Source organism: Myotis myotis, unplaced genomic scaffold, assembly GCF_014108235.1.
Source record: "Myotis myotis isolate mMyoMyo1 unplaced genomic scaffold, mMyoMyo1.p scaffold_m19_p_5, whole genome shotgun sequence".
NCBI classification, from domain to species: domain Eukaryota; kingdom Metazoa; phylum Chordata; class Mammalia; order Chiroptera; family Vespertilionidae; genus Myotis; species Myotis myotis.
Window position 1 is genome coordinate 60,282,789 of NW_023416357.1, and position 27,570 is coordinate 60,310,358.

Genomic DNA, 27,570 nt, shown 5'->3' on the forward strand with positions numbered 1-27,570 from the left:
ATAAAAATTTATAATAGATTTCTTGGGGTTTTCTAAATATAAAATTATGCCAATGAGAATATTGTTTCCTCCTTTCTAATTGCTATGTTTTTCTTCCTGTTTCACATTTTTGTATTTGTTGGGACATTTAGAAAAATGTATAATAATATTGCAGTATACTAGTCTGATTCCTGAAACTTTTCATTTTGGTCTTACTTTAAGATACATAATGGTGAATTATTCATTTCTTAAAATATGTATCAGGAATAAGTATTGAATATTATCACATGTCTTTTGGGAGGCTACTGAGGTTGTCAAAAGTGTTCTCTTATTTGAACATACTGCTGTTAAAGAGATTTCCTATGATTTGTATTCCTGAATTAAAACCAACCTGGTCACGGTAGATGCATGCTTGAATTCAATTTGCTTGTATCTTATTTAGACATATTCATATCTATATTCATAAGTGAATTTCCTCTAAGGTTATTTTTATGTGTCAAATGTATAATATTAATCCAATTGAAGCTTAATACTGTAACAGAATTGTAAGTGAATATAGAACAGCAGAACATTTTCAAACTTGTTCTTGTACCATTCTCAGCTAGACTTCTGAACATGCTTTTCTCAAGGCAGTATAGTTTTGAAAAGCCACACATTTGCATAATGTCTTTCCTGTTCTCCCTTTGTTTTTTGAATTGTACCAAACTAATTGCTTTCCAAAGTTATTTCCCAGATTTCTCTCACAGGTACCATTTAGGGAAATAAGGCTTTTCAAAGTTAGAATCAGGGGCTTGATCCTATTGGTGTACATCCTGGCACATCAAAGAGCATAACATCAAACCATCTCCTCCCACCACCTCTTTGGTTAGGTTCCATTCTGATTAGAAAGGAATTGAGAAAGAACCAGGGAAAAGGCCATATTGCTGCTAACAGAGTCTTAGGGAGAGGTGTTCCTTCACAGATGGATTTGCATTAGGACATTGGTTCTTATAAGAAAGCTATCGCAGACCATCAAGAAACTCCTAGGATCCGTCCATTCGAAGTTGCTCTTTCTTATTCTTTAATGGCATATATACCAATGACCTTTTTTTTTGATCATGTGGAAGAAGTTGCTGGTAAAATTTTCTGGTGAGACACTATAATTTTTACCAGTTGTATTTTTTTTAATGGCTTTTGGTTTCTTTGTGCTTTCTGCTTTCACTGAACTAGACTTTGTAACTATACTTTCTACATCTCATTGATGCTTTCAAATTTATCATCATAGAATTGTACATACATCTTTTTAAAAATCTTCTCTGTTGTTGCTTGTATAGGTCCTTTGATAACTCAGTAAATCATTTTAGGTGTATCTCCCTGGGCTATGTTTTCATTCTAAAGGTTTTGCTGAGATTTTCCCATTACTTTCTAATTACAACAGGAGAATGAAGTTTCTTTTTATGATCTTTCTTGTACTATTTGTGGCAGTTGTAATTTTGACACTGTCGTCATCTCACTTGGATTTCGATGTCTGGGTGCTCCGTGGGCACAGTATCTTTTTTCTGTATTCAGAGTTCTGAATTTGCCCTTGGCGGAGTGTCTCCATTTTATGACACGCTGATCTATGAGCCCCGTCTCTCCTTTGTTGTTGTAAACAAACCTGAGATGACTGGAAGTATTTCTCTAGTGAATCGCTAGTCTGCTTAACATTCTACAGTTTCAAGCACGACAGTATAAGAGACTCATAAATACCCTGGTTGTCTTACCTTGTTACTGACTTTCAGGAAGTCAGGCTTAACTTTCATACCTTTACTTTGGAATAAAAACTTGTAGGTCTTCTGAGAAGCCTGAACACAATTTCATTGACAGATAGGGGAATTCTTTGTATTAACCAGTTATGGAAATTTAGTATATCTGATTGTTTTCTACTTTTTTTCGCTTTCTAATGACTTTGACTTCATTGGACGTGAGATTTATTTAATTATCCTCACTGGAGGATGTTTTTCCATTGATTTTTAGAGGAAGTGGAAGGGAAGAGGAGAGAAAGAGAGACACATCAATTGGTAGCCTCCCACATGCGCCCTGACCAGGGACAGGGATGGAGCCTGCAACTGAGGTAAATGCCCTTGTCCAGAATGGAACCCAGGACCCTTCAGTCCATGGGCCTACACTCTATCCACTGAGCCAAACTGGCCAGGGCTGGATGTGAGGTTCAATTCCATCTGTCTCCCCACAGCATATAGTAAATGATTAGGAATCAGTGAGTCCTGTCAATTGAGGAAAATGACAAGACAGACACATCATTTGGATGTGAGAACTTCCTTTTAAACATATAAGGATTGATTTGCCATAAACCACCTATATCCCTCCGTCTGTTTTCCCTTTTTACCAAAGATGTGGATCGTCAAGCAGCTCATCTTTCTATGGACATGTAATCAAGTTTTTCCCTCTTTCAATTAGTGATTAAAAAACATGCTGATTGCTTTCACTTGACTCATTCTCTGACGTAGAAGTATCATCATATGATCTCTCTATTTAGGACTGACCCACTTTAAAGTAAACCTTAGGTGTTCTAACTGATGAAATCATATTTACTTATATTTTAATTTATTTTTTCTACCAAAGTATATGCTGCAGGAGACCAGGCACTTGTCTGGCTTACTCTCTGACATATCTCTGTTGCCTAGAAGAGTGCCAAGCATTCAGGAGTAAATCTTTCCCAACTTTCTGATATATTTGCCCCTCTTTTTATTGTTGTGGATTAATATTTATATTTTAAATTGAAAGGCCCATGTACATATAGGTTAACATTATAAGCTACCTCAAATCTTTTTAAAAAATATAGTAGAGTTCAAATACATAAGAAGCTAACCTGCAGCTCTGGCTGGTATGGCTCAATGGTAGAGCATTGTCCTGAGGAACAAAAGGATGCAGGTTCCATTCCCAATCAAGGGATGTACGTGGGTTGCAGGTTCCTTCCTGGTAGTTAGTGCATGTTCGGGAGGCAACCAATCGATTTCTTTCTCTCACATTGACATTTCTCTCTCTCTGTCTCTGCCTCTCCTTCCCTTCCAACTGTCTCTAAAAGTCAATGGAAAAAATATCCTCCAGTGAGGATTTAAAAGAAAAAGAAGAAGGTAACTGCATACTGTACTTGCAGATGTGGTTTGAATTTTCTTAAATTATTTTTGAAAATGTCAAGAGAGAGGGCAAATAGATACTCTCATGCACTGTTGGTGAGCATGTGAATTGGTATAACTTTTTGAAGGACAGTTTGGCAGTATCTAGCATAATATAAAAAGCACACAACTTTTTTTTTTTAATTAAATCTTTATTGTTCAGATTATTACATTTGTTCCTCTTTCCCCCCCCCCATAACTCCCCTCCTCCCAGTTCCTGCCCCACCCTCCGCCCTCACTCCCCACCCACTGTTCTCATCCATAGGTGCACGATTTTCATCCAGTCTCTTCCCGCATCTCCCACACCCCTTTCCCCCCCCAAGAATAGTCAGTCCATTCCCTTTCTATGTCCCTGATTCTATTATAATCACCAGTTCATTCTGTTCATCAGATTATTTATTCACTTGATTCTTAGATTCACTTGTTGATAGATGCATATTTGTTGTTCATAATTTGTATCTTTACCTTTTTCTTCCTCTTCCTCTTCTTAAAGGATACCTTTCAGCATTTCATATAATCCTGGTTTGGTGGTGATGAACTCCTTTAGCTTTTCCTTATCTGTGAAGCTCTTTATCTGACCTTCAATTCTGAATGATAGCTTTGCTGGATAAAGTAATCTTGGTTGTAGGTTCTTGGTATTCATCACTTTGAATATTTCTTGCCACTCCCTTCTGGCCTGCAAAGTTTCTGTTGAGAAATCAGCTGACAGTCGTATGGGTATTCCCTTGTAGGTAACAGAGTTTCTTTCTCTTGCTGTTTTTAAGATTCTCTCTTTATCTTTTGCTCTTGGCATTTTAATTATGATGTGTCTTGGTGTGGTCCTCTTTGGATTCCTTTTGTTTGGGGTTCTCCGCGCTTCTTGGACCTGTAAGTCCATTTCTTTCAACAGGTAGGGGAAGTTTTCTGTCATTATTTCTTCAAATAGGTTTTCAATATCTTGCTCTCTCTCATCTTCTGGCACCCCTATAATTCTGATGTTGGTACGCTTGAAGCTGTCCCAGAGGCTCCTTACACTATCCTCGCATTTTTGGATTCTTTTTTCATTTTGCTTTTCTGATTGGGTGTTTTTTGCTTCCTCGCATTTCAAATCATTGACTTGATTCTTGCGCTCCTCTGGTCTGCTGTCGGGAGTCTGTATAATATTCGTTATTTCAGTCTGTGTATGCTTAATTTCTAGTTGGTTCCCCAATATAACATCGAGGGTCTCATTAGTTTTCTTGTAGATCTCATTAAGTTTATCGGCGGCTTCTAAACAGTTCTTGAGAGACCTTAAAAGTGTGGTTCTGAACTCTATATCTTCCATTGACAATTTTGTCCTGTTTCTTTGTCTCCGCATTTTGTTATGCTTCCTTGGTGCACCCCCTAGTGGTCTTTGTGAGCAGTCTTATAGTTAAACCTTGATTGTTGTAGCTAATACCAGGGAGGGTTTGACCTCCAAGCCAAGTGGCTATGAGAATCCAAAAAGCACACAACTTTTGATATAGTGATATCAATTTATCTGTATCAGAAATTTCCATAAATCTAGTCAATGACAGTGCACAAAGATTGTTTTTAATTAAATCTTTATTGTTCAGATTATTACAGTTGTTCCTCTTTTTTCCCCCATAGCTCTTTTCCAGCCATTTCCCACCCCACCCTCTGGCCTTACCCCTCCCACTGTCCTCATTCATAGGTGTACGATTTTTGTCCAGTCTCTTCCTGCACCCCCACACCCTCTTCCCCCCAGGAATTGTCAGTCCACTCCCTTTCTATGCCCCTGGTTCTATTATATTCACCAGTTTACTCTGTTCATCAGATTTTTTATTCACTTGATTTTTAGATTCACTTGTTGATAGATATGTATTTGCTGTTCATAATTTTTATCTTTACCTTTTTCTTCTTCCTCTTCTTAAAGAATACCTTTCAGCATTTCATATAATACTGGTTTGGTGGTGATGAACTCCTTTAGCTTTTTCTTACCTGTGAAGCTCTTTATCTGACCTTCAATTCTGAATGATAGCTTTGCTGAATAAAGTAATCTTGGTTGTAGGTTCTTGCTATTCATCACTTTGAATATTTCTTGCCACTCCCTTCTGGCCTGCATAGTTTCCGTTGAGAAATCAGCTGACAGTCGTATGGGTACTCCCTTGTAGGTAACTGACTGTTTTTCTCTTGCTGCTTTTAAGGTTCTCTCTCTGTCTTTTGCCCTTGGCATTTTAATTATGATGTGTCTTGGTGTGGTCCTCTTTGGATTCCTTTTGTTTGGGGTTCTCTGTGCTTCCTGGACTTGTAAGTCTATTTCTTTCACCAGGTCAGGGAAGTTTTCTGTCATTATTTCTTCAAATAGGTTTTCACTATCTTGCTCTCTCTCTTCTTCTGGCACCCCTATAATTTGGATGTTGGTACGTTTGAAGTTGTCCCAGAGGCTCCTTACACTATCTTCATATTTTTGGATTCTTTTTTCATTTTGCTTTTCTGGTTGGGTGTTTTTTGCTTCTTCGTATTTCAAATCTTTGACTTGATTCTTGGGATCCTCTTGTCTGCTGTTGGATCTCTGTATATTATTCTTAATTTCAGTCAGTGTATGCTTAATTTCTAGTTGGTCTTTTTTCATATCCTCCAGGGTCTCACTAAATTTATCAGTGGTTTCTAGAAAATTCTTGAAAAACCTTAAAAGTGTGGTTTTGAACTCTATATCCAGTCATTTGCTTTTCTCCATTTCTGTCATTTGTGATCTGTTTCTTTGTCTCCGCATTTTTTATGCTTCCCTGTGTTGGTAGAGTGCTTTGTGTGCTAGGTGTCCTATAGGGCCCAGTGGCTCAGCCTCCCCAATTACCTGAGGTGGACACTCTTAGTGCACCCCTTTGTGGGCTTTGTGCACAGTCTTGTTGTAGTTAAGCCTTGATTGTTGTTGATATCACGGGGAGGAATTGGCCTCCGGGCCAACTGGCTGTGAGAATCAGCTGTGTCTATGGTGGGAGAACTTTTGTGCTGGAGACACCCTTCTGGGGCAAGACTTGCTTCAGTGGGGCTTTGGTGCTCACTGAGTCTTCCCCCTGAGTGTGTCTCTTATGGATCTGAGGAGTTGTAATCTGGATGGTCCCACTCTGACTACTGGGTACACTGGCTCTTGGATCTAAGGAGGTGCTAATTTAGCCTCTGCCTGAGGCTACTCAGCAGGAGCTATGAAGAAATCCGCAGATTCCCCTTCTGTGTTTGGGGTTTGGAGGTGCCCAGATGAGGCCCAGCTGTGAAGCAATGTAAGCTGCTGTGGGGCCTTGGGCTTTCTCTTGGAAGTTCTGGGTCCGACTGGCCCAGCTGTACTTTGTTAGGTAATTTTCAGATTGCAAAGGGCCAGGGCATTCATATGCAAAAGCCTCTGACGCAGCTTGGGTGGGGTGGGGTCTCAGGGAATCAACAGGGCAGAGCAAGCAGCTATGGCTGATCCTCAGCCCTGCCCTAAGGGGCCATGGGTCTCAGTGTCCCGGTAATCGCTGCAAGCACCTTTGAGAGAAAGCCGCCCTCGAGTTCCGAGTTCTGTCTGCTGCCAGACAGTCCAGTTTCTCCCGGTATGAGTCTGGGTCCCCAGAGACTTCCCGGAACTGGAGTTCAGAACAGTTGGGGGCTTGTAATTCCCTCCCTATTCAAAAAGACAGCCGCGTCCTCAGTTGCCAGCCCTTGCCACGTGTGCCTCTGTATCTTTGCACTTTACTTCCATACCTCCTCAGAGTCTCAGTGTGCTTTTCTCTTTCCTTCTAGTTGTAGAATTTCCACTCAGCCAGCTTTCCTGTAGTTCTGGATGATGTCCATTTTGTCTTTTAGTTGTATTTTTGAAGTTGTGGGAGGCAGCAATTTCCGGTGTTTACCTATGCCACCATCTTGGTTTCTCCTGCACAAAGATTTTTGAAAATGCATATTTATTTCAATAAGGTTTTAGTAACAAATAAGACAAAAACAACCCCCCACCCCAAAATCTGGAGAAAAATTTAATGACCAAAAATTATTAAAAGTGATCATAGACATCATATGATGTAGTGCTATAAACCTGTTACAAAGAGGAAAAGTAGTTCTGCAATGTCAGTGACCTCAGAGTTGGACAATAATTTTTGCTTCATAATTTTTAAAACCAAGACGTTGCCTTAACCAGTTTGGATTAGAAATTCTACAACTAGAAGGAAAGAGAAAAGCACACTGAGACTCTGAGGAGGTATGGAAGTAAAGTGCAAAGGTACAGAGGCACACGTGGCAAGGGCTGGCAACTGAGGACGCGGCTGTCTTTTTGAATAGGGAGGGAATTACAAGCCCCCAACTGTTCTGAACTCCAGTTCCGGGAAGTCTCTGGGGACCCAGACTCATACGGGGAGAAACTGGACTGTCTGGCAGCAGACAGAACTCGCACATTGGATAGAGCGTCGGCCTGTGGACTGAAGTGTCCCAGGTTTGATTACGGTCAAGGGCATGTACCTTGGCTGCAGGTACATACCCAGTAGTGAGTGTGCAGGAGGCAGCTGATCAATGTTTCTCTCTCATCGATGTTTCCAACTCTCTATCCTTCTCCCTTCCTCTCTGTAAAAAATCAATAAAATATATATTTTTTTAAAAAATTAAAAAAACAACAAGATGTTTATAGGTGCTTGTTACATATGGGTTTTAATTACTCTTAATACCCTAGTCTTAAGAGAAAAGAAAATTTTAAATGTCCCAAAATAAAAAAGAAAGAAAGAATGCTTTGGGAAGTTACAGGCTTGTCATGATGGCCTATTGTGTAATCAATGACCCTAAGTATAGGCAAGGATATGCAAATCACTTAAGGGAAGTCTTTAGATCAAAGGTATTTATGGTACTCCCAGTTATATAAAGTGACACATTGGATTTCCCAGGCCTTAAAAATAGCACCCACCCCCCACACCCACACACCCACACTGTCCATATAGCTTCCAGGACGCGGAGTTTAATTCAGAAACTGTTTGATGTTTACTGCCTTTCATGTAGAGAAGTGATCTAGAGAAGGAGAGAAGTTGTCTGAAGTATAGCACAGACACAAATTGACTTATCTTTAATGGGAGGCAAAGAGCCTGTTACACTGTATATATTTTTTTAAGTAGTTCTGTAACTTTTGAGGTGAAAAGGTGCCCAAGACACGAAACAAACAAGTTACAGAATTATAGGGTAGTGTAATCTCACTTTTTAAAGGTTTCTATTTTCATATGTGCATAATAATAATTTTTAAAAATGCTAGTAGCATTATCTAAGTAGCTAGAGTTTATATTTTAAGGTTATTAATGATCCATGAAAAAAATGTGAGAATAGTGAGATGACTGGCTTAGGGACTGAAGACAGTGTTGAGTTTTAGCTATGACCTTTGTTACTTAATTCTCTGATGTGCCCTGAGGGCTTATTAGGTACTTGGATTTTTCACATTATTTAAACCCCACACTACCAAGCCCATAAGGAAGGTAACATTATTTCTATTTTACATATGAGGAAACTGAGGCACAGACAAATTCAGTAAATTTCTAAATGATATAGATAAGCAAGTATTAGCCTTGAGATTCCAACCTCAGCAGACTGACTGCATTGCAGGCACTAAACCGACTGTCCTGGTCCCTGTGGTTGATGTAAGAACATTCAAACCTGTAGAGAATTTTTATAAACATTTATTTGAGTCAAAAAGAGGATACACCTGGAAGCAAGATCTCCGCAGATTGCGATAAATGCTTTAGAAAATAACAGTTTGCAATTTCTTTTTATGCCTTTGAGATCAAGGAGGGGATGCAAGGAAGATGACACAAAGGTGGGAAGAAGCAACACGGGATGGAATTACAGTATAGTTAAGATGACTGCTCTCTCGGGGAATCTGAAAGAGGGCATTTCAGCCGTGTGTTAACCTAAGTGCACAGAGGGCGTGCTTAAGGCAAAGATAAGACTTGTATTAAGAAGTTGTATATGTCTGGGACTTGACTCCCCACCATGACCTGCCCAGTTAGGAATTACGATCAGATCACCCTGTGAGGTTACTTTCCATAGAATCCTTTTTTCATCCACACTGTTTATACTAATAACTCATTTTGCTAGATAAATGGGTAGTGACTATCAGCAGAATGCCTGAAAAGCAGTAAGCTCATTTAATATAGTTATTATTTTCTTATTCTTGCCTGTAGTTTTCTCCAGAGTGAATGTTGGCATAGTATCATTTGATTTTTTTTTAAATGTAATAATGTAATACTACTTATGCATAGGTATGTATTTTCAACAACTTGGTCAACTTCACAAATTACATTTTTTTCTCTGTATCTTTGCGGGATACATTTTGAGTTTTTAAAGTTTACTTTTAGTTGGTGTTAAATAATTGTGAAAAACATTATCAAACTGTCATGCCAATTCTTACTAAAAATATACAAGTTAGTAACAATTCAGTTTGTTTCTTTTAACACAGAATAAATACCTATTTTATAATTGAGTTACCTGCAAATTGAAGAAGTCAGGAGGGAGAAAAAATTAATGCATATATATTTAATGCAATTTAGAGCCATTGATTAGCTCAGTTTGTGTGCTGTTATTCCAGTATTGAAAGTAAACTTTTCAAAACAGTAGGATAAAATAAAAACTCACATATTTGCATTAGAATTTTGTTTTATTACGAACTGAATATCTGTGTAACTTTTAATTTTTAAAAAGGTAGAGTAATTGGCTCAACTGATTATCTGAAGGCTGGCCACACTTTTTTTTTTTAATTAGATTAACTTTGAATGTGTAAGAATACACTAAGGTTTATAGTATATTTTCCAACTTTTTAAAATTGAAATAACAAAAAATACTTTTTAAATGTCACAAAAATTGAATCCCTTCTAGCAACAAGTGAATTATCATAGAATTTTTATTATTATTAAACTCATTGGGATGACATTGGTTAGTAGGATCACATAGGTTTCAAGTGTTGATTTCTATGATACAAGATCTGCATATTGCACTGTGTGCCCACCACCCAAAGTCCCATCATCTTCCGTCACCGCGTATTAGGCCCCCTTTACCTCTCTACTCTCTTCCCTCTGGCAACCACCACACTGCTGTTTGTGTCCTCGAGTTTCAGTTTTATATCCCACAAATGAGTGAAATCATATGGTTCTTAACCTTTCCTGCCTGACTTATTTCACTTAACATGATATTCTCAAGCTCGAACCATGTCATTGCAAATGTTAGTATTTCATCTTTTCTTATGACTGCGAAGTATTCCATTGTGAATATGCAGTACACCTTCTTTGTCCTCTATCGTGGACACTTTGGTGGTTAAAAGTTTGCTGCGTTGTGGATGAAGATTTCCAATGAAGAGTGTGACAAAGTCTCCTGTTACCCAGCCAGGACTGAGGACTATTTCTAAACAAAACATCGCCCCTCCAGGGCTTAAGGGTTTAAAAAAGGTATCTTTTACCTGGTGAGAAGTAAGTATAAAGGGATGAAAGCTAAAAGCGATGCCAGTGGAGCAGGATGGCTTTTGTTAAAAATGAAAACACTGTATAAAACAATTAGCAAACATAAAAGTAACTCATGAGTAGGCTCCCCTCTCAAATTAAATTTGTTTCCCTAAATTTTAGTGTTGAGTATGTTGACATCATGGAGAACTGTCAAGAGAGCTGACATTCTTAGAAGACATAACATCACCTGCAACCTTTAAAGAAAGCTGCTTTGTGAAAGCACTGCCGGCAGAGTGATCAGATTGGCATTTGTATAGTGTGGTGGGAGATGTTAAAATAGCAACACACAGAACCCTTTCAAGCAATTTTATGTCATGGACAGTGAAGCTTTTGGAAATAAATCTATAAGTAGTGATTTGTCACTACTTAATGTAAAGTGAAATAATTTCAGACAGTTTTTTTTTCCAGATCAGAAAGTGCTATACCCAAAGTGAATAATAAATCAAATTTGAATCTTTTCATCTCGATATATACATCTCTGAAGATATTATTTTTAAAGCTAACATTTATTCCTTCATTCACCATAGAACTAAAGTCCAATTTTATAACTCTGCAAAAATTCTCAATCACTTTCTTTGGTGTAACAATTACAAGTGCAACATATTTGTAATAAAACTGTCAACCATGGTTCAATTCAAAATGTATCCTGGGGAAGGCAGACTTCTGAAGTGGGAAAAGTCTGTACTTTTCTTTGAGAAGCAGTGAAGGCAGACTCACAGGACACTTAAGAATCAAACAGCAATTTCTCCAAAGCCAGAAAAATCTGGAATTCCGCTTTTGTTAATTGCAAAACAAATATTAAGGGTATTTTTTAACTTTTGTTTCAACTCTTTAGAGCCAGTATTGGTGGGCAACTTCTTTTCCTCAACTGTTGTCTGCCCTGGAAAAAGATTGGTGCTGCAAATGGGAGAAACAGAGGACTACCTACCGATATTTAACCCTAAATCAGTTATATTTTTATCATCAGTGGACTTTTTGAGATTATTGTGATGTTTATGGTTATTTTTGTGTGTTTGTGAATTATAAAAATAAAGTTTTACACCTTCCCACCATCCAAAATATCTCTGGAAGATTCCTAACTCCTTTATTCTGTATATACTTTATAATTCTGAATATACTCAGTAATTATTTCCTGAGACTATCCTCTTCAATTTATATATCAGAGATTTAACCACATTGCCCGAGTTTCCACATTTGTTCACAGGATTTGAGATTTCAATTATTCATAATTGAGTGTTTGATGATTTGTACTATTCATCTTATTTAATACTTTCATCCCAACAATAGTTTACAATTTAGATTGAGAAGATAGTGTCTCTGAGGTTTTGGTATTCTCAACATTTTGTATTATAAAAAGGAAAACAGTCAGAAATTACTAACGACCTTTTCCTCTTAAACCAGCAAAATATTTTACTTGGACTCTGATAAAGTTCAATAAATATGACGAATTTTGATTGTAGCAATTAAAAATACATTCATGGTTATGCTTGAAGCCATAGTTTACGTCACACAAATAGGTAAGGGTTTACTGTTTGGATGGTATCTCTTAAAAAAAGTTTCTATTTGTATTTTTCACATTTCTTCTTCTCTCTCTAAATACATTTTTTAATTCCTAGAGGTTAGAGATCTTATTTTGCATGTGTTTGAATATCTAGTAACAAAGTTTGTTTCTGTTTAATACGTAGTAGGCATTCACTTTCCAAAGTAAAACTCCATTTTTTCTAATGCAGTGGTTCTCAACCTGTGGGTCGCGACCCCTTTGGGGGTCAAACAACCCTTTCACAGGGGTCTCCTAAGACCATAGGAAAACACATATATAATTACATATTGCTTTTGTGATTAATCACTATGCTATAATTATGTTCAATTTGTAACAATGAAAATACACCCTGCATATCAGATATTTACATTACGATTCATAACAGTAGCAAAATTACAGTTATGAAGTAGCAACGAAAATAATTTTATGGTTGGGGGTCACCACAACATGAGGAACTGTATTAAAGGGTCGCAGCATTAGGAAGGTTGAGTAGTTGCTGAGTTTAAATGTCAGGATATGGTAAGATTAACTGTAATGGCCTCATCACTTCTAAATCAGCCAGACAGTAGGCATGCCAGGCCATAGTAACCCTACTTAAAGATTTCCCTAGGTAAATAGTTCATCCAAGAAGAAGTTTAGTTATGAATTCTTTCTTATCTCTTTGATCAGTCTAACCCTCTGAGTTATATACAATTTATTATGAAGATATATCACCTGGGAAGTTTTCCAGGTTCATTTTAAAAGAATTGAACTTTCCAATATGTGATTGTTTAGATTAACGTCTTACATTGGAAATCAGACTAGTACCGGTACATTAATACTAAAGATAGAATAAAATTTATTTTGTATTAAAATCCTTTAGGAATCATATTGGAAATTTCTTGTGAGTGGAAAATATAAAAAAAATGTGTTTTCTATTTCTGGCTCAAGTTTTAGTAAAGTAAATTTATTTACTGCTGTTAAATTCATAATTTAATTTTGATAGAGGATTCTACTTCCTGATAGCAATAGGTTTTGAAAAAAACATTTATTATAAAATTGTGTACCTGAAACCTATATAATTTTATTAACCAACTAGTGGCCTGGTGCACAGATTCATGCACATCGAAAGAGAATCTGGTGCCCCAGCAGCAAGCTAACCCATGGCCAATTCCGAGAGGAACTGGGCTCCTTCCTCCCTCCTCTCTGGATCCGGGTTTCGAGTGAACCAGATTTAGAGCTGATAGGGGCCCAGCAGCAACCTAACCTACCGGTCAGAGCATCTGCCCCCTGGTGGTCATTGCACATCATAACTACTGGTCTAATGGTCGCTTAGGCTTTTATATATATAGACATTGTCCCAATAAGTTAAAAAAGAGAAAAAATCCATTTATTAAGTTGGATTACATATTTCCACAAGTGACTTGTTAATTATAAAAAATAAATCATTACACGCTTGAAAATTCTTTTATCCTCTCAAGTTGGAATAATGTAGAATGTCATCTTGTTCTTAGATAATGGTGACACAAATCTGATCCTTTTGGTTTTCTTGGCAAGAAAACTATCTATATTAGAATTTATCTTCTGAGATAAGATTGTGTAACAAACAACAACCTTTAAGATATTTTCAAAAGTGCCTTTTTTTCTACACATTAGACATATACACACACATATACATACCGCTTTAGAAAGTACATATTGAGCCCTGCTGGTGTCACTCAGTGGTTGAGCATCAACCCAGGAACCAAGAGGTCATGGGTTTGCTTCCTGATCAGGACACATGCCTGCATTGTGGCTCGATCCCCAGTAGGGGGTGTGCAGGAGGCAGCTGAATGATGATGTTTCTATCTCTGTATTCCTCTCCCTTTCTCTCTTTCTAAAAATCAATAAAAACATATATATTTTTAAAAAAGAAGTACATATTGATTCCATGGAAAACTTTTAATTCACTAAATTACTTTTTGAAGTTCAATTCTTTTTTGGCATTAAAATAAGATATAAAATTCAGTGAGAGACACTGGCCTGATCTGCTTTGATGTTTCCTACTCTAAATCTCAATCTTATGAACCTTAAACTTTTGATCTGACCACTATTTCTGATATTTCTGGACCTACGTCATACATTCTTGGTTGCATTTTAATAATTCTAATTATTACAAGCACTGCTGTTTTCCTTCAACAAAAGGGACTTAGCCAAAAACAATTTGTTTGCTCAATACAGTGTTTTGTTAGAAAATAAATATTCCTAGTGACAGGTTTTTTTCAGAATTAAAAAAATTGTATTTCATATTCCTCTTAGTCATTTGATTTTACCTTGTACTCTTTCCAATATTGAAATATTATAGTACTGAACTATAACGTACAACACAACTGGACTAGTTGGGAAAATCTATTACAAAAGAGTAAATACATATATTGCATATTTAGAAAAAGACCTTGAAGAATATGACATGGGTATGAATATGCATACATATGTATGTGTAATACAAGGTCGTAAAAGAACTTGACTCTAGTTAAGTTCGAGGTCTTGGTTATAGATTTTTGTTTTGTGAATTTCCTGATTTCTCTTGAAGAAGCCTGCATTGCTTTTATAATGTGAACTCTGCTTCCATTTCTCATGCCTTGAGAGAAAGTTGGACTCCTAGACTTTGCAAGATACCTAAAATGAGAGCGAAAGCCAGAACTGGGCCTGAGAAGGAGATTGAAAACACCACAGGAACAATGCCAATGGGCAAGTTACACCAATTGAGTGTGTGCACATATGTGTTCATGTGCATACACACCACATACACAGAGTTTTCTGTTCTCAGATATTATGCTGGTCACATATTAAACAAAGCAGAGCTCTGAGAAAAAGACTTGGCTAATAACACTCAAATGCTCAATAAATATTCACAATGGTCTGCAAGCTGGATGTTGAGTCATTCTGCCTAGTAGTTTATTCCCCCTGTGACTCTTTTTTAGTGCAAAGACAAAGATACTTGACTGAGGAGATAGGATCAGCATGATACAAGTACTGGAAGGAGATGCATAAAAGAATGTTGCTATAACAAAGTCACACCTCATTTCAATTTCAAAATATTTTTAACATTCTGTAATTTTGCTCAGTGTGTGATTTTGTAAATGCAGTTATAAAGTGTTATATTTGCACATAAATTACAGACTTAGTGAGCTTTTGGCTGGCATTAAAACATGGACAACATTTTAGAAAGCTTGTGTGTGTACATAGGACAATAATATTTAAGGGATGAGTTCCTGAAGACGTAGCACAATTCAAAATTACCATAACTCAAGAAAATTTTCTTAGAAGAGTAAGAAAATGCAGAAATATTCAAATTTGTAGCATATTAAAATTTTGTTTTTGTTTTCTCAGCATTTTCTGTAAAATATTCACAGTGATCTCTCTAATATTAACGTTATGGAAAATCACAGTGTGGTTCGGTAATCCATTCAGAAGAAAGAATCTGAGTGATTTGAATGAGGGAAGTTATAAGAAAGAATTATAGCAGGGGATTATAGTGACTAGGGGTTGCTAGTAATAAGAAAATTCTAAAGAATATAGTATTAGTAGATACAAAAAGCAGCCCTTACCCCCAGGAGGAGACAGAGCACCCAGGGAAGGGTTCCCTCTCCAAGGCTCAATGCAGACCGTGATGGAGATGGCATGGCTGTGGCTCACTGGATGGCAGAGAAATCATTTGCTGCACTGGTAGAACTCGATAAATCTTCCCTGTAGAACTTGCCAGAAATCCACGTCTCAGAGTGCTGGGGAACGTTCCTTAAGCACGAGAAGTTTCCCACTACAAGACTACCTGAGCCAGGTGCTGAGGAAGATACTGGGCTTCAGGTGCAGGTTTCTGGGACTGCAGAAGCAGCCTGTGTGGCAGGGGCCTGCCCAGGAGCACAACAGAACCTGGAAGCAAAGCCATTTTCTCATGCAGTGTCCTTCCAGCATCCTCTTGACAATGCTTAACACCATGCCAACAAGCAAAAGAAATATGTAAAGGGTCCTTCTCTATTTTCCTGGAGCAGGCAATGAAGGATGCATTTGGAGCCAATAGGCAATGACTTGATAACAGGTTCAGTCTGTATCTTTATATTTTATTGCCTCTAAATTTTACTACCAAATTATTGATTTAAAGATTTTTCTCGCTAGCACTAAGCACCATTATGGCCACTTAATCACTAGGAAAATAAAGACTATAAAGCAATTTTAATTTACTCTGATGATGAACATTAAAATAATGACATACTATGCACCCCAAATCACTTACAAATGTGTTTAAGCACAAGAAAGATAGAAACATCAATGATGAGAGAGAATCGTGGATTGTCCCCCACTGGGGATCGAACCCGCAACCCAGGCATGTGCCCTTGACCAGAATCAATCCTGGAATGCTTCAGTCCACAGGCTGACGCTCTATCCACTGAGCCAAACAAGCTAGGGCACACATGAAAAAGTATTGCTCAGATAGTAGGAATATTTACCAATTTAAGTTGAATCTATAAATCAATAAGCTCACCATAATCTTAGAAATTGAGCAATTCTTGTTGTGTTTAATTTTTTGATGTTCATATTATTTTATATTTGCATGAAATGAGATTCAAAAATATCCTATATAATAAAAGTCTAATATGCAAATTGTCCCCTCAGGAGTTCGACCAGGAGACTGGGAGTTCAATCGCTCGCTATGATGTGTGCTGACCACCAGGGGGAGGCATGTAACATCGCGGTTCACCAGCAGTGGTGGCGGGGCACTGAGGGAACCAGGGAAGGAGGAGGTGGGGAGGCCGGCCGGGAGGCAGGGAACCTGAATGGCCTTGATTGCAGGCCAGGCCTAGGGACTGTACCTGCACTGGGCCTCTAGTATTTTTTATAACGTGATTTCAAATTTCCTATAGTCAGGTTCCTATTAATTATGACCTTGCTAAATATATCTCCCAATGCATGGCTTAGCCTTTACCTTACTTTTTGTTATTGGGGGAACTAACAAGAGAGTGTAGGATGATTACCCTAAACCTATCACTACTATAAGGAGAAAAAAATTTCAATCTTCTTGGTGATGACTCAGACATTTTCCAACACCCTAAAATTGTTGTTCAACTTGTGCTTGATTCATTCTCACTTGCATAGTTAAAATTATATTTGGGGGGGCGGGTGGATTTCTTCAGCTCCTTAAGCCATTTTACCTTTCAGAGTTTCACATTATTTTTAGAGAATAGCAGTTTGGTTTCTGGGCTCAGAGCCCAGCATTTTAAATCCAAACCTCTAATTTGAATTAGTCCCTCTATGAATATGCATGCTATTTAACCCTCCTCTTTAGCTTCTCAACCTCTGAAGAAGAGGCACTATTTTCACTGATTAGGCTGAAACCAATATCATTATATTTTAAAATGCCTTTAAACCTAGAAAAAAAATAGGCTTAGGTCATATTTTACAAGCATTTTCCTTCAAATTGAGTTTTCCTTCCATAAAACCAGTGCGATTACTACAAGGAGAAAAGCATTTTCCAAGATGAGTGCTCAGTCGGCATTCCTGGCTTATGAAAGACAATGATTTCATGTACGAGAGTGCCAGGTATGCCTTTGGGCTTTATATTAATTTGTGAAACATTCCTTTCATTATGTTTCCTGTTAAAAATTATGCACATTTGAATCAAAGCCCAATGACAGTGTCTAGTAACTGAAAAATATTTATTTCTCCTTGGAAATCTTACCTGTTTAATTACCCAGTCTTTTGGGAACACAGCCAAAGCCTAGAGTGAGTCTTTTGTTGTAGGAAGAAAGGAGAGAAATAATGTGGTGCTGAGAGGAAACATCTCTCTCAACTCTAGGGGACCCTCTTGCCATGTTTGCAGCTGCCCTGTCAGGCTGCGGTTGTCGTCTGGCTTTGTGTCATTAGAGTTCACGAGCTACGACCACCCCAAGGTCAAGGACTCTGTTCCTTTACCACCGTTCTTTTTTCTTCTGATTTCTTATATTTGTGTCCAACTTGCTCTGGCTTATTCATATTCTGCGAGTAATGGGGTGAGGTTAATATAAGACATTTACCTCTCAATTACCCAGGGGCTAATTATCCAGTCTATTGATTGCATAGTCCAGCCTCTGCTTTTCCTGCCCTTGAAAGGGTGGTTGACTGCCCATTACACCAGACAAGTAGGGGGTGGAGAGGAAAAGTGATAAAATTCAAATCTATTTTGCAGCTTATTAGTGCTAGTGAAGAGCTTAGGTGAATAGCAAAAAATGTGGTTTGGGGAGACCTGTATGTTTAATTTAGTCCTACTTTTCCTTGTCATTTCTTACCATGGATAATTGAGTTGACTTCATTACCTTATGTTCATATAGTTAATTCTCAGAAGTTGGTGGGGTTTTTGTTTGTTTGTTTGTTTTTATTACATTGGAGCAGTGGCTGAACTGGTTTTTGAGGGATCTATGGGAAGCTATAAAAACTTCATTTTAAAAATAAGGAAACTGAGATACAGAGTGTTCAAATGGAGGAAGGGCACTTGGTGGTATCATGGGCCACAGTGAATTTTCTCTTTTCGGTCCAAGTTCAGAGATATATAGATATGATAGAATCACCTAATGATAATTCTTCTTTTCAATGGTTCCCTACTGTGGTCTGTGAATCTGGTATAATATAGCCATGACTAGTTACATTTTCAAAGTTGGCTTGGGGTTTGTGTCTCAGCTGTGCTACTTCTGGTTGATTGAGTTTGATATTTAAATATATTTCACTTAGCAGGATGTATAGCATACAGTGATCACTCAATAAAAGGTCCATTTAACTCAAATTGTAGTAATAACAGTTGTAGTGGTAGGAGTACTATGAATAATAAAGTCTTTTAGTTATTTTTAATATTTCAAGAAGAATAAAAGAAACCTTACATTTACCTTTGGCAAAACCATGTAGGTTAGTAATTAATGCAGGCTTCTGTAGTAATTTAATCTCCAAGAATGGTTTTATGAGGTTGTCCTTAGTGCATTTCCTTATTTTTAACTACAAAAACAGGCCCAAAGAGTACAGCTATTTTCCCAAGTTTACTCAATAAGTTAAAGGCCATGAGAGTAAAATTGTAGGACTAGTAGCATCTAACTCTTTCTCACACAATTGTACTGATGTTAGAGCAACGGTGATTTAATTCACAGAATCCATAACTGAGCTCCACTTACCTTTTCCTCACTGTCCTACTCAGTCTTCACTGCCTGTGTTCTCAATTTCCTGATGGGAAATGGGCCAAAAGAATAATTTTTATGAACTAAGAAACTCGGAGAAATGATGATGGCAACAAATTCTTACATGGGAGTAGTCAAGCAAAATGCAATGAAATAGTGGAGGAAGTAATGTGTGTCACCGCTAGGGTAAACCTTTTAGAAAATAGGTATGTCCTTTTCTTATTATTTCTTTTCCTACAAGCTGGGTACAGAGGACTACAAAGCCTTGGGGGATAGAAGACATTCAAGATACAGTGGGGCCTTGACTTACAAGTTTAATTCGTTCTGTGACAGAGCTCATAACTCAAATTACTCGTATGTCAAATCAAAAGTGAATGAGTGAGACTTGTGATGCTGGGCTGATGTGGCGTTCACTGTGATGTTTGCTGTGCCAACTAGCGGTGGGGTATCTGAAGCTGGCTCGTAACCCGAATTTTAGCTCGCAACTCAAAGCAAAAAATTGGCCGAGGGATGACTCGTATCTTGAAATACTCGTTAGTTGGGACACTCATAAGTCAGGGCCCCACTGTAGATAGATCCTGGGTCTCTGAATCACACCATGTGGAAGACAGTGGCTCTCTGGACAGGAATATCTGAGTTGAACTACAAAGTGAATGAGAAATCTCCATCATCATAAGCTAATAGCATTTGGCGGGGGGGTATGCTAGTGCTACTCCAAATAACATTTGAACTATTTTTTCACAGTAAATGTGGCAAACTCGCAATCTCTGAACCCCATAATACGTAGGTGTGTAGGTATTATATTTCTTTAAAAAAGAAAATTTGGTTTGGCATATATACTGTGGAGGGGCGGGGGGAGCTAAAATATATTAACACTTTTCCTCCCACCTTCTAAGTTCTGGCTGGGCTAACTATGAATGAACAGAGACAGTTTAATAGGAGAAAATCGAAGTTTAATACATGCACATAGGGAATTCACATAGGCTTGATAATTCCATGAAAATTCCAAATACATTAAGACAACATTGGCTACATATGACATTTTGGAGAAAGGAGAAGTGGGGTGATATGGGGTATTAGATTTCAGAAGTGAGAATGAGTGACTCAAAGACAATGGGACACAGGTTATCTGGCTTAGACACCTGCCTGGCCCTCCTATTTGCCACACTTAATTAAACTTAGGCTAAGGGGAGCAGGTTTCTCTGTCTGAATCTCTTGGGCAGGAAAGGGGGGTTGTCAAAGGCTCCTTCTGAGTTTGTTGTTTCTTTTTTTTTAAAGACTTATTTTTTAAATTAAATATATTTGTATTGATTTCAGAGAGAGGGAAAAGGAGAGAGGGATAGAAACATCAATGATGAGAGAGAATCACTGACCAGCTGTCTCCTCCACACCTCCCACTGGGGATTGAGTACTCAGCCCTGGCTTGTGCCCTGACGGGGAACTGAACCAGGATTTCCTGGTTCATTGGTCAATGTTCAACCACTGAGCTACACTGGCTGGGCTTTGGTTTCTTAATAACCAGTTTAAAATCAATATCCCAAAAAGGCAGCTTCAGCTTGGCAGAATCTTGGTCCCTTTATTATTTTGAAGAGGCTCCTTGTAGTTTTTTGATAAGACATTCATATCAACCCTGTCAGTAATGCTGAAATGTATCTACATCCGTCTTAAATAATATTTGTCATGACAAAAAAAATACATTTCAAGTTATTTGGACTAAAAACAAGTGAACAGAGCATGCAGAAGCGCATATACAAATTATGCAAGAATGAGTAAAAGTCAAACAAAACAACTCTTTTCAATACATATGCTTTTTATTCTACACTTGCATCAATGCTGTGGAGTTTATGTGATCGCTGTAACTGTTTCTTTTCATAGAGAAGTCAACTGTGTAGTTTCTTCTTTTCTGTTTACTTCACCAGTGTTTCAAAACTATGTTAATATTTTCATGTCCACCTAATACTTCTCATTATTTAATCATCATATGTTCACACACAGTGATGTGAATACATTTAAAAAGAAAAAGTCAGACATCTGACTGTCACCCTACGCCAGATTCCCATGCATATTTGTCTTCAATATTTCAGCTAAAACCTAATGCCGGGCTTTTTTCATGCACCTCTCTTCCTACCAGTCTCATGATCCTTCAAAGGCACTCACCGGTGGGTTCTTCCTCAGAAGTACCAGTCTCAGACGACTGAGGTTTAAAACTGACTTGAAGAAACAGAGTCTGGCCCTAGCCAGCTTGATTCAGTGGATAGAGCATTGGCCTATGGATTGAAGGGTCCCGGGTTTGATTTCAGTCAAGGACATGTGCCCAGGTTGCAGGCTTGATCCCCACAGTGGGGAGACCTGCAGGAGGCAGCGATCAATGATTCTCTCTCATCATTGATGTTTCTATCTCCTCCTCTGCCTTCCTCTCTGAAATTAAAAAAGAAAAGCAGAGTCTATGTTAATACCCTATGGGTGCTCCTGTTGGGGTGATAGTTAAATCATCTCACTGGATATGCCAGCTCTTAGCAGGGCAGCTTCCAGATTCCATGGCTGTACATGTGAACAATTGTGTCCATCACTCCTCCCAGAAATGTTGCACACGGCATCCTCTGAGATGAGATTGCACTTTTGCTCACACTCAGTTGCTGCGTGCTTTCCACAGGGTGGGTATATCACAGCACTGAGAAGAATCAAAGCAAGCATAGCTCCCAGATTCCACTGAGTACGCAGCTGCGAGGCAGGAACCTGCCCCTAAGACCGGAGGGGAGAAACAGCCCTGGGTCAGTGTTGAACTTACTGAAATGACATCATGGAGCAAAACAGTTGGGGGTTGATTCTACATGATTTTCACCATATAAAAACGACGTCAGAACCTACGTTCTGAATCAGATGTGGGAATTACTAGTAGAGTCCACTAAGACTGGAAGAAATAGATGATGCTAGCATGTTGCTTTCTTAGGCCCATAGCCCTGGGGGGCGGGGGGGGGGGGCGGGAATGCTTTCTCTGTTTCCTTCCTCTCCCTCATTCCCTCTTTTCCTCTCTCCCTTAATTCATTCCATCCTTTTCTTTTTTAATGGAAGCAGCTGCATCAGGTTTGTAGAAACAGAATAAGTGTGGCCTTTCCCATGGTGATACTTTTATGCACATTTTTTTCCCATTCCTCTGATACAATTGAATCAAGCTTGCCTAACCGTCTTCCAAAAATCCATCTTGTCCCTCCTCTCAGCTTTACCTTTTGCCCTTGAACAAGACCTTTTACCTTTTCCCCTCTCTACCTGGGGATGGTTTTTATAGCTCAAACACGGAAATTTAGATTGAAATGCACATATCTCAGGGAAAGTCAGTTCTTTGACTTAGAATCTTTTGTGCTGGGAGTCAAAAATTGCTGTTAAGCCTTGACCCGAAACAAAGAGGAGAGAGAGTTTGAGGTACGTGTGTATGTGTGGGGCCGGGTGAGGTCTTGGAGGCTGGGGAGAACTCACCACTCAGGAGGATTAGATACCATTGAAAGAAGCTGGGCGTAGATTTCCTATTTTATCTTTGTGCCCAAGGCCAGCTCTGTTCCTCTTCAACTGTGTGGATGCAAATAAAAAAGAGAGGCATAAAAAATTTGCTACTGGCACAATCTGTTTTTCCATATTCCTTTGTAATGTGGTTCTCTATCAGGTTATAGGCCTAATGAAAAATTGCCTCTGTGCAATTACGGGGTATATACCAATGTTTTGGAATAATCCTTTTAAAAAAGACATATGTATTTTTTATTGATTTCAGAGAGGAAGGAAGAGGGAGAGAGAGAGATAGAAACATCAATGATGAGAGAGAATCATTGATTGCCTGTCTTCTGCACACCCCCCACTGGGGATCGAGCCCTCAACCAGTCAAGGTTACAGGCATGTGCCCTTGACTGGAATCGAACCTGGGACCCTGAAGGCCACAGGCTGATGCTCTATCTACTGAGCCAAACTGGCTAGGGCTGGAATAATTTTGCTGAGAATACAGGAAATATACAAGCAATAGACAGCATGTTTAAATCAACTCATCTGAGTTATTTGTTATGGATGGGTGAGGTGACCATTCTCCATTCCTGCTGACAGAACTCTGGCTCAGAAATAGTTATGGGCAACATCCCTTTCCTATAACAAATATAATGAATAACTTATTTTTCAGTATAAATGCCATAATAAACTTGCTCTGTGAGGAAAGAACAGAGATGAATGAAGCTTGGCATTCCCTGGTTCATAGAGAATAGCTATTTGTTGTATTTCATTCTCATGCTACACAGTAAAATATGCAAGTTTATCTTTTAAAATGACTCAGGAAATTACAATAAAATGCAAAAGATAGCACAAGAAGATGGAGGGGAGAAAATAGAGACTATGCTAATTAATAGAAATGTTTTTTCTCCTCCATAGGAATTCAAGTTAAAATATATTACATTTTTCCTTAACATAAATCTTTATTAATGATCAATAATCATTGTCTTCTTGGTTCATGCTTTCTTTAAAATTTTTTTTTTTTAAATTTTGAGAGTCCAGTTATTAAAGCTGGGGACAGGGAAACAAAGGAAGGGATTAGGGTACAAGAAGCAACAGGAGAGAGCCTCACGGTGCTCTGCTTGGGTTCCCTAGAAACACGATAGGAAAGAAGTGAGCCAAGACGGGGCTGCTGTTGGTTCAATAAAAAATCAGAGAAGGGGGCCTTCGAGACAGGTTCGGGGGTTAGCCCCAGAGGAGATGCCACTGCCTACTGCTCCCCTGGTTGCAAGTCTGCTGGGGACCCTTAGAGTTTAGGATATGCAAGCCCAAGAGGGAAGAAAGGCATAGGCATGCTCCAGAGGGAGTCCACCTCTGTTCATATTTTTAATCCTCAACGTCCGTTCTGGTAGTTTTGATATCCAGCCCGAATCTGCTATTATTGGGCTGACACAGTGGAAGACATTGTGTTCTGCCCAGGGTTTTAACAAGTCTCCTTTCCCTAGTTTTCCATCAAAGGACTAAAAATAATCAGCTGCTTTTTTGTTGTTACTGAGAATCTGTAATAGAGGAAATGGCTGTTCTGGAAGAAACAATTAGCGTATTCAATGCTTTATTCAATTAGACCTATTGTTTCCCCATGGCCACCCATGGAGTTCAGGAACACTCTATAAAATTAACATATAAGGCACAGAAGACCCCCAATAAATCAAGTTCATAATGAAAATGAGAGAAAATTAGCAAATAAGCAAAATGTGAACTGTGGAAATCCTTACATTTGAGACTAATGTTTTAGATGTTTCCAGTTTTCAAATTAAACCAGGTAGGAAAAGTACAAAACTGTACAACATCCAGGCTGAACTTTAGCACCCTACTTGTTTCTTTCTCTAAAATGCAGTACAAACTGGACTCATCTTTATTACATTCTTTAAATAATTATTAGGCTTAATTGCCACAGTTCATAGAAATTTTAAAATTAGCAAGTGGAGTTTTATCTCTCTGTAGTGCTCCATGTTAATAAAACATGCCGCTCCATAAACACACTTCGCATCATATTTGTCCATGATTATTTCATTGTTTTTCCAAGTACAGATGCCAAGAGACAAAGTGTTGTGAATTTCTGTAATTACCAGCCTTTCCCTCCTTCCGGGTCCATGAAGTATGTAGTCAATCGCTATTGTCTTCTGCCTTCATTTTGAATCTGTCCCCAGTGCAGGAATGTCAAAAACACCATTTAGCCACACAGCCTGCTCAGTTTAAAAAAAGGAAAATCACATTCAAGCTACTAATTAAGAAAAGAAGTGAGCTGTGAATAAAAAGAGCTGCTTTCTAAAAGCCTTTAAAGAGAAACTTGCAACTATGCTGTATTCAGAAAATAAATGATTCCTAGTTATCCACGCTAAATTCTAACACAGCAATTAGAGGCAAGTTTAACAAAATCCTTTTAATATTTTAAAAGCAGCCAAGTGAGTGAGAATTCAGGTAATGTCCGTTTCTTTTCTAGCTGAATTAATTGATTTTGTTTTTCAGTTTACAGATACCTCTTCTATTTCTAGGAGTTGTGTCCATCTCTTTAAGATCATTTTGATAATTTTGTTAAATGTGCATTTCTTTGAAAAACTATGGTTATACAAAGATATGTTGCAAAATTGTCAGTAGAGTTGTCTCCTCAATAGAATAATTTCTCCAAAAGATGTATTTCAACAGCTCTTCAGAAATATTTAGAATAAACTATGTTTTGTTCATCATAGACATAAGGATAAGTGATTTAGACAGGTGGGTAAATAGCAAACAGTAAAAAATTCTCATTCCATTAAATGTTACAAAACAAAACTTCTCCTGAAATAAGGTGGTTAAAAAAGCCAGTTATAGATATAGAAACAGAATCTAAGCAGGCTCTATAACCACATCTACTTTGAGTGCAGGGAATGTGTCATATGTTATGCTCTTGAAATGAATTTTTCATTACTTTAATGCTTTATATATTGATTGATCAAAAATATGAAAAGGTGAATATATTGGCCATGCTTTTCTAATTTTGGTCTAACTTGGTAAAGAGTGCAGGAGAAATACAATTCAATTAAACTATGTTATGCTACTCTATGTCCCACCCCCATGATGGTTTGGACATGGTAGTCTAGACAATTGTCCTGATGTCTACTGTTACTCTCCCAGAAATGAGAAATCCATTAAAGTCGATCAATAGTTCCCTATGTTTAGGATCTCACTTTTTCTGCCTTAGGACCGAGGTCTGGGGTGCTTACATATATGGACCACTAGATGCTGCTAGTATTCTTTCCATTGTTCAGTATTCCACAAAGATAGCTTTCCTTTCCAGGATGAGTCATCAGACATGGAAGTCTGGCTTCTAAAATTGGAGCCATTTGATTTCCACTCCTAGGAGCTTGGTTGTTATCCACAGTCTCATCCTTACTTTGCTCAAGAGGAATTTAAGGAGATCCAAATTTTGACACCATCAAATGGCTTTGCAAATCCACTTTTTTTTGTGTCTCAGTTATTTTATTTCTAAATGAAGGATACAGTTATTACTCAATTTCTCAGAAAATTGTGATACCTCTAGGTAAATGTAAAGAAGAATAGTTCCCTTGGGAAGAAAGTCTACCAAGGGAGAGTGTTCAGGAACTGGGTGGGAGGGAGCTAAGAAAAGTAAGGTGATTAAAACAAAAGGATGGAATAGACAGAAGGAAAGGGCAGAATAAAAGCTGTTCCCAGAATTAAAGAGAAAAGTGAAAACTAAAAAGTGTTTCCGGGTGGAGGACAGATCCCATTTTTCAATGGACAAGCCATCAGGATATGACCAACGAGAGACCTGCAAATACCTACATAGGTAATATATATATATACATATATATATACTAGTGACCCAGTGCATGGATTCGTGCACATTGAAAGGAAATTTTAGAGGGTGGCCGGCTCCCTGGAGCCAACCTCCCCCAGTCCCTTCCTGGCCAGCCACACCTTGGGTGGCGCCGTGGCTCGAAGGGCATCTACAGAGTGAGTGCGGTCTCTCTGGCAGTTGGGGTACCTTGGCCTGGCCTGCGGGGATCCGGCCAAAACTGGCTCTCCAAGCCTGCAACTAGTCAAGGGTACAGGCATGTGCCCTTGACTGGAATTGAACCCGAGACCCTTCAGTCCCCAGGCCAATGCTTTATGCACTGAGCCAAACCAGCCAGGGTGATATTATATTTTATAACCTTGGTTATGAAGTCAAGAGGATGAACCTGAGGAATTGTTTTCAGTAATTCAAATGCCAAATGTGGAAATCCATAACTTTAGTCAAAATGACATGAATACTTTCAAATTGACCTGAAAAAAAAATTTAAAGCCCCGACTGTCTGAAAGACTACTGCTAGCTAAGTAAGCAAAGAAACAAAACAACTATTATATATTTTCATAAATTAAATAATTTCTAGGTATCCTTCAATATAATAAATATGTCAAAAATTTATCTAAATGTTAAAAATGGTTGGATCTCAAATGTCAAGGCCTAACTACCACTTGTAGAGTGGGCCACTTTCATTTTAAAAGAAAAGGGCCAAGGAAGAAGATAGTTAATTTATATATTGTCACAAATTATTTTAAAAATAAGTAAAACATATTTTAGACATAAGGATAGAAAGTGGTCACAGTATAACAAAAGGATTGTTAGAGATACTTATAACTGGTATAAATCCATTTCCTAAAAAACAAATAAGAAAGATTCCTGGAATTGGCAAAAAAAAAAAAAAAAAAAAAATCTGATGCCCGGAGGGAATGTTTGGGTTTTAGTTATTGCCACCTAGCTGTGTAATCATGAGCAAGTCTCT